Source organism: Eretmochelys imbricata, chromosome 22 (genome assembly GCF_965152235.1).
Source record: "Eretmochelys imbricata isolate rEreImb1 chromosome 22, rEreImb1.hap1, whole genome shotgun sequence".
Classification (NCBI taxonomy): Eukaryota; Metazoa; Chordata; order Testudines; family Cheloniidae; genus Eretmochelys; species Eretmochelys imbricata.
The window spans coordinates 17,627,092-17,641,160 of NC_135593.1; the positions used below are offsets into that span (position 1 = coordinate 17,627,092).

The 14,069-nt window shown below is 43.6% G+C and overlaps 1 pseudogene; it reads right to left on the reverse strand.

The window, feature by feature from the left end:
- Positions 1–1,035: 1,035 nt before the first annotated feature.
- Positions 1,036–5,193, reverse strand: LOC144278395 (NXPE family member 1-like; annotated as a pseudogene).
- Between the last annotated feature and the right edge of the window lie 8,876 nt (positions 5,194–14,069).

The window sequence follows — 14,069 nt, forward strand, 5'->3', positions numbered from 1 at the left end:
ACACATCATCAGTGATCTACAACCCATCCTGGACAACGATCCCCCACTTTCACAGGCCTTGGGAGGCAGGCCAATCCTCGCCCACAGACAACCCGCTAACCTGACACATATTCTCACCAGCAATGACACACCGCACCATAGTAACTCTAACTCAGGAACCAATCCATGCAACAAACCTCGATGCCCACTCTGCTCACATATCTACACCAGCGACACCATCACAGGACCTAACCAGATGAGCCACACCATCACCGGTTCATTCACCTGCACGTCCACCAATGTAATCTATGCCATCATGTGCCAGCAATGCCCCCCTGCTCTGTATGTCAGCCGAACTGGACAGTCCCTACGTAAAAGGATAAAATGGACACAAATCAGATATTAGGAATGGCAATATACAAAAACCTGTAGGAGAACAACTTCAACCTCCCTGGACACACAATAGCAGATTTAAAGGTAGCCATCCTGCAGCAAAAAAACTTCAGGACCAGACTTCAAAGAGAAACTGCTGAGCTTCAGTTCATTTGCAAATTGGAAATCATCAACTCAGGATTAAACAAAGACTATGAATGGCTAGCCAGCTACAAAAGCAGTTTCTCCTCCCTTGGGGTTCACACCTCAGCTGCTAGAAGAGGGCCTCATCCTCCCTGATTGCACTAACCTCGTTATCCCTAGCCTGATTCTTGCTTGCATATTTATACCTGCCTCTGGAAATTTCCATGCCATGCGTCCAACGAAGTGGGTATTCACCCACAAAAGCTCATGTTCCAATATGGCTGTTAGTCTATAAGGTGCCGCAGGACTCTCTGCCGCTTTTACAGATCCAGACTAACACGGCGACCCCTCTGATACTTAACATTTTTGAAATTGTGATGATTTTTAATTGATTTTTTTTAAAAATAAATTTCAACAAATTTTTCCCTATTTTTTTATTAACTGATTTTTTGGGGGGGCCAAGGGGGATTGGTGAAATTTCCCTTTGTCCTCCCAACCAGCTCTAATCAAGTGCTTTGTTCTCAAGTTATAGCCTGTTTTTCATTTTAGATAAATAGCAGCTAACACATGTACATAAAAAACCACATTGATTTGGTTTCCAACCACATGACCTTGTGGGTGAATTTTGTGGCATATGCTGTAGTCATAGACCAGGCATTAATGATACCCACCTTAAGACCCTGAAAAATGTCTGTCATTGCCATATAATGGACATATTCATGAATGTCACCGACTTGCTCCCTGTCTATGTGCATCTCCCTGATATTTTCTGTTTTGATGATTACTTTTGTGTCTGGGCATTTAAGTAAAAGGTGTGAGATGGCTTTGTGAACGCTGATCACCTTCCTGATGAAAGCATCAATAGGGAAGGGTCTAAAGTGCAGGCCCAGCGTTATGGCCGTGTCTTTCTGTCCCACTAACCTGTTGATTTCATGTGTGATGGAGTCATCTTTTTATGAAAAAGAATGAGAAAGACGCACAAAAGGGTGCCCATGATTCTCTCACAGAATTTGAATGTTATTCTTCTTTATTGCCACATGGGTCTTGAACAATCCATTCCTGTGGTGATCAAAGACCTTCAGAGAGCTAACAAAGGAGAAAGGGGCGGAACTTTAAACCACTGATTTTGTCACCATTTCCCTTATTTTAAAGAATGGATTCACCCCTTGCACAGAGGGCCAACCTAAGGCTTGCACCAGTTAAACACAAAACTCCCATTGATTCCAAGGGGCCAGGATTTTAAGCACAGGGAGGAATTCACCCGTGCCCTGGAGGGGTTGGCCTCTCTGTGCAGACCTCAAACAGAATTTCCTTGAACCTTGGATGGGTAAGGAGTAGAATTCTATTATTATTATTAATCATCATCATCATCATCGTTTTACAGCGGTGCTTAAGAGCCAGCAAAGAACAAGATCCCATCGTGCAGTACAAACACAGAATCTCAGACAGTCCCTGTAGGGTGTTTGTGTGTCTGTGATCTATCATGCACATGGGTCTGAGGAAGTGTGGCCCCACCCATGCCACATTTTACCCCTTATTCCCCCGCCCTCCAGTGCGGCAGTTTCAGCTTTGGCTGGTTGTGAAGCTGCTCCTACCAGCCGGAGTCTCCAGCTGACACTGTTTCAGACCGGCACTGCAGTACTGCAGGAGAGTTCCCTGTTTTTCCATCTAGCATTCTATTGCACTGTAACACTGCAGGAGATCCCCCTTCTGGCTTCTCTTTCCACTCTGAACATTGATTCTCCGAGTCATTAAATGTCATGAACTGTATTGAGAATTTACTACCAATTGATCATCCTTAATTTAAGGCAAGCTACAAGGCAACAGAATGGAATAATGTAGCCTCCAAGTACATCATGTAAGGGCAAATAGTTTAAGAAACTCATCGATACCAGTTAGAAAGACCCCGGCAAATTTCAGTGGGAGAAAGGAGAGGCCAAAGAGACCTGAATGCTACTAAAATTCTAGCATGAGTTTTGAAATTAACATCTAGGAAGAATGTACTCATCGTGCCTTCAAATCCCTCCTTAAAACTCTTTCGCTGCAATGCCTACCAAAAAACTTAGCATACCAGTAGTCTAGAGATTGTTGAGATCACTGCCTGCCGTATATGACCTGTTTACTTGGGCTTTCTCACCACTCAGTCTCTATCCACCTATTGTCTCTTAGAGTGTAAGCTCTTTTGGGGCAGGAATTGCCTTTGTGTGTGTGGGTGTACAGCACCTAGTGTCACAGTTCAGGGAAACTTATATGGTACAGCAAGAGCATCCACACTCAGGCTTCCAACTGTTGTCTCTCTTGGGTGGAGACCCACATCTCTCCCTTTTGATCAGGGTGCATCCAGGCTGAACAGTCCCCTGCCTTCACTGGATTATTCTCAGCAAGAGACTCTACTTAAGGAGGCCTATTTCCCTTCCCTTCAGAAACTAACAGAGTAATCACCCATGTTATAAGGTACCACACACTTCCCATGCAAGCCTATTTTATTGTTAAGGTAAAAGCACTGCAGAGAAAATATATAAAAACAATGAAAGAACACAGTACATGCGTGCTTATAAGTTTACTAGAGCTCACCCAGCTCTAACCTGGGCTCTGGCAGGAGCAGTCCTTCTAAGCCCCCTCAAGGGGCTTCCTTGTGGGTTCAAGTTCCTCACAGCTTCAGCTCTGAACAAGCACCCTCACAGGTTGAGCTCCCCTTCATACAGTTCTGGGGTCTTTCAGCTGGGGCGTCCAAGAACAGATAATTAGCATGCAATTGGTTTTCCTCCCCAGGGCATAGATTCAAAAAGGATGGATTTGAAGTGGGTCATTTGCATTCCCCTCACCTCCAGACATTTCCTAGGGAATTTACCTTATATGCATTTCCCCAAAAAGTCCTTTGCGGATCCTAACATTTACATTAGTCAAGTCCCTAGAAAAGTTACATACACTCCTACAACAGTTCAAACAATTGTATTTTTAATACGATGGACCCAAAGCTATTTTACCTAGTTCACTAGGTTTAACGTGATTCAGCAAAGTTTATCTTAACTCCATAACGTTTGTCCTGGACATTGCAGCATATGGCCAGCCTGTCACTCCTAGAACAATGGGTCCTGCTCCGTGACCAGGGCTCCTAGGTGCTACCTCAACACGAACAACAATTATAATAATCCCCCACTTCTAGATTGGCCTCAGTGAAACTACACTTATTTACACCAGCGAAAGACCTGATCTTTGTGCTAGAACGCTGTTGGATTGGATCAGAAAATTGACATTATAAAAACGGTTGTGCCTTTCTCAGCATAACTGTGCCAGGCGTCTCTTACGTTACTGACAAAAAACAAGCTTTTACTAGCATTAGCAAGATCTGCACTACCTTTCACATCGTCAGAGCTGTCAACTAAGAGAATCTCTATCACTGGTGAGGAGCAAGGTAGCTTTGCAGATCCCAGGCTCAACTCACAGATCTGGTCCGAAAAAAAAAATTATCTTTTGACGTACGAACAGAGTAAATATTATGTGAAAATCACTGAAAGAAAATATATGTGGAGCCCCATCCTGTCATTTTTCAGAGGAGATCAGCACTTTAGAGTGTTGCAACATGAACTATTGCAACACGAGGTGCTGACTTGCAACTCCTGGAACAACAAGAGAACAGGGAAAGATTGTCGGCTTAACTTCCCATGCAGAACAAAAACCTGTCACTTATATGCTAATGCTGAGTAAGCAGCATACGTTTTACACACTGGACTTTTATGAGAGCCTGCATGGACTTACATGAATTAAACTAAAATGGCTTTTCATATATCACTGTCCTCATGCATATATATAACAACATATAAATGTGATCTAAGCACAGGAAGCAAAAGTCAGATTATTTCTATCTGGGTGATATTCTTCATTTTAATGAGACATCTGGGATTATTCCCCTGCATGCACAATTCCTATTAACATTTATACAGACACTGACTGGACAGCTGGTGCTGCTACTAGGAAATCTAAATCAGACCAGAATTTGGGGTCTAAGTAGCTTAGGGTAGTTCAGTAGCGACCATTCTAAGTGGCTGTCATGAAGCATTTCATTTCTGAAGGTAGCTAGAATGACATTGCTGATTCCCCTAACCCAACAAAATCTGTCCGCCACAAGTCATGTCTTTTCAATCCACCAACCTTAAGGTCCAAATCAGCCACCCTTCAAAAACTGTCTGAAGAGTTGGGAGACAGTGGTAAGTCTCTAGCCCTAAATCTGCCACACATGAACAGGAGGCAGGTGTGCACAGTGTTCGAGGCAGTCTTCTGTAGCTGCTTCCTGTGCTGAAGAGGCAAATCTGGAAAGGACATCTCCCATATGACTGATGTTCTGCTGCAAAGAGTGGCAAAAAGTCAAGCACAAATTCTCCTAATTGGTCAGCTTTGCAGGATTAGCAGGGGTCTGAGCATCCCTGAAGTCTGGTCTCTGTGTAAGAAGAGCCATTGATACCCAGGTTTGCTGGAATAACAGGGCTATGCTTCAGGAGCAACCTGTATTGGAGCTGCTTTGTGGGAACTAAGGCCTGGAAGAACAAGGGATGAAACCGAGATACACTTTTAAGACCTACCTTAGGAAGGACCCAGGCCTGGAATTAGAAGGCTGAGGTCAGGATTGAGGTGCTCTGGCTAAGTAAGGTGGCTTTCACATGAGCTGCTTACTTGATACATCGCTCTCGGGAGCGCCATCACTTAGTCCCTCATTTTAATGAGCCTCCTAGTCACATAATGAACTGTAATGAAAAACCCTTTGACAAAGAGCCCTACTTCTCCTACCAGAGAATTTGAGTAAATGGGTCCATTGCCTACCATGCTGGAGGGGTATAAGTGAATCAATCCTAATGGACCAAAAGCTGCTCTCATCAAATCTACATTTACTGTAGTGTTTCCAGAGGAGTTCCCCTGGGTCTACAGTAGTGTAAACGAGATCAGAATCAGCCCCAATGAGTTTTTGCTTCCTTTAACCCTGCATGAAGGGAAAGCTGGTGTCAATGCATTTCACTCACCTTTAGCATAATAAATTCCTCAGAACTGGGGCTCATCTTTAGGATTTCTCTGTAAAGGGCCAGGCAAACCTCTTATGTGCAATATGGTAGCATCCAGAGGCCCCAGTTTGGAGCAGGTCCCCATTTTTCTGGGTACCGTACAAACGTACAAGACAGTATCTGCCTCAAAGAGCTTATGGTCTAAATGAGGTCAAGCCATGGCTCAGGGAGTGCCATGGCAAGAGGGCTGGTTAAAAAACAAGGGTGCATAGATGAGCCGGCTTTACTTTTTATTCTTGCTTGTTTCATTTCTGTATGAATCGAACAGGAGATTTTAAATGAGCCAGCAAGCCACACCTCACTGGCATCATTAGGAAGTTTAACTATAGGCAATATAATAGAGCTAGAGCTACTGTAATAGTTCCTTTAGAAATGAACTAATATTTTTACTCCATGTTCTTGCTGGTCCCTCATGGGCTTCTCCAGGAATTTTCCTTGTTTTACCATTGAAAGCAGCAGGACTCTTGAGAAACTCCCCTCCTACTTCTGTATTCATGTCTGTTCTCTGTATATTTCTCTGTGATCACGGCTGACGGGAGTGAGGGAGACTCTTGTGTTAAATCTCTCAAGAGCCTCACGGTAGTCCTAGGGCATATAAGAGTTGGATAATATTCCTCTAAATAGTTCGTGAGCCCTCTAGTGCCACTCCCCATCTTCTAAGTTTTAGAAACCAGGCAAAGCACCAGTGTGTTTATGTGGTTAGGCCTCAGTAGCTTGCCTGTATTAAGTAAATGTGATGATTTGGAACCCCTGTGTTTCCCTGCAGTTTCTACCTACTATGCTACATAAAGAGCAAAAGAGGCACAAATTCTAATCCTGAAAGTTGGTCTACCCACATGAGGCACCTCACAGGATGAAGCAGGACGTGAAATGCCTCTGATCTGAAGGAGCAAGCTAGAATGCTTTCATTTTTTCCTCCTGCTTTTCCTTGCCACACACCCTAACTTGTTAGGCTGGTTAGAGAGAGAGGGTGCAGATTTCTTTATCCTAGCATTTAACAGTCCTTATCCCCAGCTGTTCTTTCTTGCCTGGCTCCCTTTCTTTAATTGGTGCAATTTTTCTATTGCAAGAGCTTTGTTCATTTTACCCACCCCACCAAAAAAAAAAAAAAAAAAGTGTGTGTGTGTGGAAGGCAGTCTATTTATAGACTAATTCCCCTCCCAAAGTAGTGGGTCTATCAGAAAGGGGAGAGGCAAAGCAAAGCAAAGCAAAGCGCCCTATGTAATTCTGGCCATGTTAGTAGCCAGTCCAAATTAGATCAGGGAAAGAAGGCTTGGGTTACTTATTTCAGGTTGTCTGAGGGCTGATTGAAATACTATACCTTTGCAAGTATTGTGAGTCTGGTGAGCTACAGGAGCCCTTTCCCCAGCTCTGAAAAATTCAGGAGGGTGCAGGGGAAGGACTGACTCCTGCCCAACTCAGTGAGCTGAGCAGACCCTGAAGAAGCTGCTCCTAAGGGGGGGAACCTACCTCCTTGAGAGCGGAGCCAGCGATCCCTTGAGACTGCTTCCTTCCTTAAGACCCAGGATACAGCTGAGTGGGCTGGGCATGGGAACAGGTGCCCCTCAGAGTGGCTGTGATTGGGGGAGAAGAGCTAGCAGAGAGCAGGTATCTGAGAGGCTGCTGTCCAGTGAGGTAGAGGAGTAGCAATGGGAGTAGGGATGCAAGACAGCTCCTCCATGTGGGTATTAGGAGGAAAAAAACCCAGCACCTGCAGGGGAGCAGTGTAGGCTGAGGAGTGGAATAGACCCACATGTGCTGGAGAAGCTATCACAGCTCAGGTGAGGAAGAGCTTAGTTCAGAAGTAGCTGCTCCTAACACTATGGGGAAACTGGGGAGGGTTCTTAGGACTAGGCACATCCCTGGCAGCAGGAGCTGGCAGAATCTGAGGAGAGGTGTGTAATGGTTCTGTAGCCATCAAACTGCAGTAAGAGGATTGTCTGGATGAGCCAGTCTTCTGATGTCCCTTAAAGGGAAAGGAGCCCTGAATGAGCCAATGTGGGGCAACTGCACCTGACATTCCCCTCTGTAGTTCAGGGCACCCACAGATGTTGCCTTTCTGGGGCCGACCTGTGTGTCTCTCCCTTCTGAGCAGGCTATTCCCAGGCTGTACAGTTCCCTGCCTTCACTGTGTATTTCCCTATAAAGACAGTCTGGCTAAACAGGCCTGCTTGCTTTCCTCTTCAAAGACTGATCACAGAGGGATTGCTACAGATCTAAGTTACCACATAGCTCTTGCTAAGCAAGCCTACTTTTCTCTATAACGCTTTTCACCTGAAGAATAAGCACAAAGAGAACCTACATGCATGCTAATACTCTTACCAGAGTTCAGCCCAGCTCAGACATGGGTTCTGGCAGGATAAATCCTTCAACAGCCCCCTCCAGCCTAGGGGTTTCCTTGTGGTAACAAATTCATCACAGCTTCAGCTCAGAACAAGCACCCAGTCTGAGGCCTCAGTGGGCCAAATGCTTCCAATTCTTCCCTAAGGATTGGGGACCTCCAAGATCAGCAGTCTTGTCCATTTGCTGGATCATGAAGAGGGCCATGAGCCAGTCTAAACACAGGTTATTTATCCAAGAGTCTCTGCTGGAGAATCCAGGTTGAACTAGTATATGCATCTCTCTCCAGGAAGTAGGCTCAGAGGCTGATATTGGGGGAGGTTCATTAGCATTCCCCATCCCTGCTGGAGAAGGTACATACAATGCTCCAATCCCACATACACATTTTGACAACAATATATCCCAAAGGTATTAATCCTAATTTGATACATTTAGATTTAGATGCCTAAGTACCTTTAAAATCTGGCCCCAAGTCACTTTTGAAATAGGACTTAGGTTCCTAAATCAGGGGGCTCTTTTGAAAATTTTACTCACTATGGTCCAGTTACTGGCTTTAAGGTTCACAAATCATTTCTCAGCCTTGATGAAGGGACATTCTGTGATCTCAGGAACCAGAAGAGAATGCAAATAGCTTGACAGCATGAGCTCTCCAGCAGGATTTCCAGAACAAAATGGTTTCAAACTTTGAATAAGTTTTCAATATCTGAACTGGCTCTCAAAACCCTTTGAGGTTTCCCCCATCCGTGTCTCCTGCACTGTCAAAAGCCTCATTTTCACAGAATCTAAAACAGGATCTCCTAGCCCCACTCAGGCATTACCTAGGGCCTCCATTTGCAAAGGGTTTAAAGGATTAGCTGCACTGATCTCACCAACTCCTAAACCCTCTCCAAGCCTTTGAAAATGCAGTGAATTATTTTCTAATATAAATACCTGTTAGAGGCCCTTTTTTCAAGACGGTGAGATATGAATCTGGCTTTTTGCTGTCTTCAGGTAGGTAAAAGCCACACAGGACACATTGTCAGGTTTAATACAGTAGAACGCCTCTTGATCTCTTTGGTCTAGCCATTGACATAATTCAGCCTTTGTAGTTAGATTAAGACCACATTCAGTGTGAACAGCCAACGTTCCACCACCAATCAGGACCACAAAAGGTATTTTTTCATACCCTTTCTTCCATGCTCTCTGCAGGGCAGAAACTGTCCTTTACTGGGGATGGATGAGCAAGAGGAAAACTGCAACTCTGCCCTCCCAAAATCAAGTGAAATTAACCAATTGTTATAATCGTCAATGTGTTCAGACATTCCAACCTGGAGTTTAAAGAAATATATCCTTGCTCTCAACAAATCTGCTCCATATTCCTTTCTTTTGCCTTAGCAATTATACAGATTAAGTCAATAGTGAAGAGGTTCCAGTGCAGTAGGTGGTGATGTAGTTTAATACAACAGCCATGCTCTGTTTAGCATGTCAGGGAAAGAGATCTGAGATATTAGCCTATCCATTTTCTTGAGGACGTCCTTTAGTTCCCGTTCTGTTCCCATCTGTCGGATTGCAGACTGCAATGCAGAATGTACCATACTTCCAAGGCCAGTTCAGATTCCCATTGGACTTGATGGCAAAAACCTCTATTAACTTCAATGGCAGCAAGATTTACTTCCAAGCTTCTCTGTGACAGTTCATGTTGACCTCTAAAGTTGGTAAGCTCAGGTGTGCAACAAGAAAAATAATTAGAATGAGAAATTATATATGGAGGTCTCAAGGCCAGAAGGTGCCATGCTGATTATCTAGTCTGACCTCTTGGATAGCCCAGGTCAGAGTCCTTCATTCAGTGATTCCTGCAGTGGAGGGAATTTCTCTTTCTGCTCCAGCAGTAAATACTATTGAATGCAATAACTTGTGGTTGAACTAGAACATCACTCTTAGAAAGATGTGTGGTATCTATTTAGAGACTCCAAATGGTGGTGACTTTACCACTTCTCTGAATAAGTTGTTTCTGGGTTTAAATTACTCTCACTTTTATCTTTTTCCAATTTGATTTTTTCTAATTTAATCTTCCAGGTACAGGATCTTGCTACACCATTGTCTTCTAGCTTAAAGACCCCCTTCATATCAGATATGTTCTTCATGTTTAGGTGCTTCTAAAGTGGGTGATCAATTCAGCTTGCTAGAAAAGAACAAATGTGAGTCCTCATTGATTTTATGAGCTATGCGCCTATTTATTCTTTCCTGAAAAAATAGTAATGGTTTTAAATCAACATCACCAAAAGGATTCACTGGAATTAATTAAGCCACAGGTTCTCACCACTGAAGTTCCACTGTGAGATAATTGACCACAATGCAAGTTATTTATCATGTACTGAAGATGAAAGCACATAATGCCTTCAAGCTCACTTATCTCTCAGAGAAATAACCTGCATAGGGATTGTTGTGATCATAGCACATCATTAAAATGATTAAGCCAAGGTAAATATTTTGAAGTGCTAAAAATGTTTTCATGGTGTGCAATATCCTGCCGAGTAACACGAAGGGCAATCAAAGCTAAACCCCGACTGGTTCTTGTAAGCTTCTGACATATCGTACTCTGACTGTGGGATCTCTCATCCTAGGCATGGGCGGAACACCAGGGAACACCCCGGTGCTAGGGCAGGCAGTGCTGAGGGTTTACTTCCTTCTGTGCTAGTCCTGACTCGATACCACAGGGTGGTACAGGGGCACTGTGCTATGGGGGATTCACATGGCATGTAAAACTAAGGTTGTGAAGAGAGACATTTCTATCAGCACAATGGGTAATATTTTCATTAGCACCTAAGTCATTTCGGAGCACTCTGTCATTTCTCATCAAAACCAGACATGTTAATCCCAGTATCCGTTTTAAATTCCAGTTTGCAAACTGGTCATTTTATTCTGTAATGTAACTCCCCGGTGTTTCAGTAGACTAGGATGTTCTTCCATTCCTACCCTAACATGCTGTATATTTGCTCACTTTTAACAAGCATCCCCAAAGAGGAATCTCCTGACCCAACCTAATAAATTGCTGGAGAGGGTTTTACAGGGCAGGGGCAAAGTGAGACTCTGTAACGGGTTTCCCTTGCCCAAACTCCTTGGGGAACTCTGCTGTTAAGTATTTTGTCATATGATGAGGTCCTCTGCCCTGACATCCTAGAACTCAACAAGCTGTAGGGAACTAGGGTCTGGAGCGCATGCCCTTCCTTTCAAAATTATTCCTAGGGAGTCACCAACTTCTCTTTCCCCTTTCTTCTCATCTCTTGTGTTGGGGTTCATACGGTGTTCCAGGATGCTGCTCTCCTGCCTCTTCCCCAGCACCCTAACTCTATTGGCCAAAGATGAACTGAGCAAAGCACGTGTTCACCTTGTTCTTGGGGTGAATTTGTGTAAGGGCAGTGACTTGCCCTGATATTCTTGGTTTAACATTTCGCCTCCTGCCACTGTTGGGCAGAACAGCGTATGCTGGCTGGTGGCTAAGGCCGCACTGTGCAGCATAAACATAATTATAAAGGTGCTAGATAAATGTTTGCCAAACTCTTGAAAAGTAATTAGCATTTTGGGGTTCCCAACTTGAGACCCGTTGGCTGGAATCTGAAGTGGGACAAATTCAGCCCACTCGAATAATTAAACTGGGGATATGGTGGATTCTTCATCACTTGAAGTCTTTAAATCAAGACTGGACACCTTTATAAGAGATCTGAGAGCAGTTCTGGGCTTGATGCAGAAATCACTGGGTGAGGTTCTCTGGCCTGGTTTATACAGGAGGTCAGACGAGATAATCATAATGGTCCCTTCTGGCCTCATGAATCTATGAGAACCCTAAAAGGGCCTGATTTTCAAAGAGTGCTGAACATCCATCTCCTGAAAATCAGGCTCTTTGAAAATATCTCAAGTTGAGCTCCTGAAAATTGAGGCATCTGAAATCCCTCATCACTTTTGAAAGCCTTGGCTGTCTGCTGTTATTTCCAGATGAAACCAAATCAAGGTCACTAGAAGATTTACATGTTTCTTCAGTCCCTTTGAGGTATAAGGTTTAATTCATCTCTTTATCACTGAGTCTCTCAAAGAAAGATTAATTTCATAGGTAAAGATTTCAAATGGTAGCTTAGCAAAAAACAAAACAAAACAAAAAAACCCTAAAAACGCTTTTGTAGATTCAGCCCCACCTTTTTAAGTTTATTTCTCAATGGAATTTCAATTTTCAATTCTGAATTCTTCTTGCTCACCAGTTCCAGAAACATTTGTTAACTAAACCTCTTGCAATTTGTACATTACCTGGTTATAGCAATGGCTAAGATGCAGATATCAGAAACAGGGATTCTGGGAAAGGCCTGAGCAAGCAGAATTCTTGACTTTTCATAAAACGGACCTCTGTGTAGCCAGATTAAGCTAATTGAAAGTTGGAGTAACATAAGCAAACAAAACCAATTGTGGAGGAGCGAAACAGACCTAAAGAGACAACTCCCTCCTTAGGCTTCAACCCTGCAAATGACTAAGTGAACAATCCCTGGAATCCACATGGACTCAGTGCTGGGGCTATAAAGAGCGTCTAGTATTGGCTCTGGATCTGGCAAGCTGATCCATGCCGGTGCACCACACAGAGAGCACCAATGATCTCAATGGCCTTGGATTGGGAGCATGGAAAGAAATGTTTATCTACACTTGAGGATTGCAATTCATTGCAGCACCAGCAGATGCTAACATAGAACAGCACAAACCTCACATGCAGTTATTACTGGAATATACAGTCCTGTTGAGTTTTCATTTTGTTTTTCTAGTTTATTTTTTGCAGATTGGGGGGGTAAAAATAATTATGAACTGTCCTAGTTTCTCTCCTTTTTATATTTTATTCTTTCTTAATTGGCTTTTTTTCTTGGAATATTTTTAAATAATGTTTATTCTTGCTTCTGAAGCAATTCTGTTGTATGGTGAATTTTGTCTAGTTTTCCCTGTATTACGCAATAGAGTTCCTGTTTTTATGTATTGGAATATTTTAAGGTTCTGATTTAGTACAAATTTGTCATGCATTTTGGCAAAAGGCAGATAAAAACACCAAAGCTGTACATTATCTTTTCACTGAGGGCCCAGTCTTGTAGCCTTAAGTGTGCCTGTAAGTCCTACCAACATCAGTGAGAGTTGTGTGACTGCATATGCTGTAGGATTGTCTCCTCAGATAGTACTTTTATTTATGTAAATTTGAAGAACGTTAACCAAACTTATCAGCTTCAAACAATTAGGTAAAAAGCAGATCAAGTTTACCTACTCTGGAGTCCCCTTGGATCATTTCTGTGGGGTTTACAGACATATTTGCCTATTTTAAAAAAGTACATCTGGTGACTACCTGAACAGCAAGGGAAGGAAACTGACTAAGGCTCCATTCCTGCACATATGCATGCAAGTAACTTTACTCATGTGAACGACCCCATTCACGACCCATATTGATGAGGTTCAATAAGGATAAGTGCAGGGTCCTGCACTTAGGACGGAAGAATCCAATGCACCGCTACAGACTAGGGACCGAATGGCTAGGCAGCAGTTCTGCGGAAAAGGACCTAGGGGTGACAGTGGACGAGAAGCTGGATATGAGTCAGCAGTGTGCCCTTGTTGCCAAGAAGGCCAATGGCATTTTGGGATGTATACGTAGGGGCATAGCGAGCAGATCGAGGGACGTGATCGTCCCCCTCTATTCGACATTGGTGAGGCCTCATCTGGAGTACTGTGTCCAGTTTTGGGCCCCACACTACAAGAAGGATGTGGATAAATTGGAGAGAGTCCAGCGAAGGGCAACAAAAATGATTAGGGGTCTAGAACACATGACTTATGAGGAGAGGCTGAGGGAGCTGGGATTGTTTAGCCTGCAGAAGAGAAGAATGAGGGGGGATTTGATAGCTGCTTTCAACTACCTGAAAGGGGGTTCCAAAGAGGATGGCTCTAGACTGTTCTCAATGGTAGCAGATGACAGAACGAGGAGTAATGGTCTCAAGTTGCAGTGGGGGAGGTTTAGATTGGATATTAGGAAAAACTTTTTCACTAAGAGGGTGGTGAAACACTAGAATGCGTTGCCTAGGGAGGTGGTGGAATCTCCTTCCTTGGAAGTTTTTAAGGTCAGGCTTGACAAAGCCCTGGCTGGGATGATTTAACTGGGAATTGGTCCTGCTTCAAGCAGGGGGTTGGACT